The following is a 2,525-nucleotide window of genomic DNA, read 5'->3' as shown; positions in this document are numbered from 1 at the left end:
GGAGATTTTTCTTGCCCCCTCGTCTTGTTTATCGGCACGCACGTACAGTTTTATTGGTCTGTATTTTTCGGCGTTACGGAAAGGGTAAGTTCTAGTTAAAAGTACACAAATGAAAGAAGAAAGAGAAGAGGAAGAAAGAAGAACGGAAGAAAGAAGAAGAAGAAAGAAAGAAGAAGGGAAAGAAAGCTTAGATATAAAATATCAGGGAAAAATGGAGTAAATAGTGATTAATTCATTTTCTTCAACGGGGAAAAAGATTTTGCAATATAAAAGTATGGATACAAGTTTTGAATAAAGAGAAGGTTTTACAGGATATAGGAGACTCTTAAAACAGGGTGGTTAGAAGAAAACGGGAGTTTTGTGACACCACAGGCTGACTCAAAAGTTTAGCAATAAGACTTAAAAAGCACTTTTTTGGGTTCAAATTTTTCCCTACTTTATTAAATTTCACAAGTAGGTACTAGGTAATGGAGAATTATCCAATTTGGATTTTATTGAACTACTAGCGAATCCGTCGCTTCGCTCCGGATTTCTGCTAGGTAATCCTTAAGGCATGGCCGTTCATGTCACTCATCCATTTAGTGGTCTTCCTCGGCGTAGCTTAACAAACACGAACCGGAAAATAGCCTATAACCTTCACGGGAGTGCAAGCAATAAGTTCACAAAGTTTCATAGCAATCGGATGAGCGGTTTGGCAGGCATAAAGTTCGAAACACACACACACAAACAAACAAATATTTCATTTTTATATATTAGATTGATTGGGTAAGATAACCCATCCAATAACATCTCCTAAACTTTCTTCTGTTCGCAGAAATGGACTCCCCAGAAGACTGAGAACCGCCTACACCAACACCCAACTGCTAGAGTTGGAGAAAGAAGTTTCACTCAACAAGTATCTGTGTCGACCTAGACGTATAGAGATAGCCAGCCTCCTTAGATCTAACTGAAAGACAAGTAAGTAAGACAATGGAAGCCATTGCTGCTGATGTCTAAAAACGAGGAACTGCACGTAACATTCTAAGAAGATAGTTAAGCAAATTTTGTCTATGTGTGACAATTAACAATAGATTATTTTGGTAAAAAAATTACCTAAAATTACACTGCTTTAAATTGAGAAAGGGGTAAACTATTCAGTGCCTTTTGTGCTATTGGGCTATTGGATCTAATAACATTGTTCAATTCTTTTGTCTGTTCTCACAGGTAAAAGTGTGGTTCCAAAACCGAAGAATGAAACACAAACGACAAACGTTGAACAAAGGCAATGATGATAACGAGAATGATAATGAAAACGATAACGACCATGACGAAGAGAAAGAATCCATTGCATCCACGGATAGCAACAAAATCAACAACAATAACACCACCAACAAAACCAAAAACAAAGAAGACAAACCTGCAGCGAATTGTGATAATATAAGTAACAGTGCAATATCTAGTATAAGTAGTCAACATAGTAATTATAACGATGATACCCGAAGTAATAACGAATACAATACGAAACTTCACGAGGACGAACCACCACCCGAGCTGAATAGTAAAGACAACATTATAATTAAAATAGAACAAAATATAGAACACATTAGAGAGACGACTAGAGAACAAATTCAGTACTGCAATTATAACAATAACAAAACAAGTATGTGTAATACAAACTGTATGAGCTCGACATGTACACAAATCAATTGTTCAAGTCCAAACAAAACAATTAAAGATGATAAAGTAACAAATAGTTTCAACACTCGTAGTCCGAATACAACAAGCCTGTACAGCAAAATCAAATCATGTAGATCACCAATACCAATCAACATCCCCTCCATGTCACCAAATAGCAACACTACCACAACAATCATGACGCAAAAGTCGCTCATACAAATAGTAAAACACAAGAACATTTCACCCAACACGAGTATATCACCACAAAGTGATATATCGCACTTATCATCACCACACCATAACAATCTATCACCACATCTAAGTCCTCAACAGCAAAGTTACACACAAAACTACAACTGTCGGACGCAAACCTCAAACACCTATAGGTACCCAAGTAGAGACTATTATAGAACAAATGCAAATCAAAGAGTAGCGAATAATCAACTAACGACGAACAATCCAAGACAATCAGCAACGAACAATTCAACGCGACAAACCTACCCGTTGCAAAACTACAACAACAATAATCAACAATACTACAACTACAACGGAAACTATTACGAAAACTACAACTACAACATGAACTACAATGTACAGAACTATAATGAAAACCACGCCTACTATAACAACACAAATAATGACTACGCCATGCATGAATACAATGGCAAAGCTATGAATAACAACTATACAACACCAGTCACCCATGAGAATATGCAAAGCCATCATCAGAACTGTCATAATAAACATTATTATGAAGGACATGGGCAGGAGTATGGACACAACTATGATGCAAGCGGGAATAACGCTTTTCAGAACGCTTTCTACAATCAAACTCCAGGTCAACCTAATGTGAACATGAGTCCAGACAC

The 2,525-nt window shown here is 36.8% G+C and overlaps 1 pseudogene; it reads left to right on the top strand.

Annotated features, from left to right (window-relative positions):
- Window positions 1–2,515, top strand: part of LOC103518931 — a 3,735-nt pseudogene extending 1,220 nt beyond the window's left edge.
- Window positions 2,516–2,525: the final 10 nt, after the last annotated feature.

Source organism: Diaphorina citri, unplaced genomic scaffold (genome assembly GCF_000475195.1).
Source record: "Diaphorina citri unplaced genomic scaffold, Diaci psyllid genome assembly version 1.1 scaffold2440, whole genome shotgun sequence".
Taxonomy (NCBI): Eukaryota; Metazoa; Arthropoda; class Insecta; order Hemiptera; family Psyllidae; genus Diaphorina; species Diaphorina citri.
Note: the sequence above shows the minus strand (reverse complement) of the source record. Positions and strands in the feature narration are given on the sequence as shown.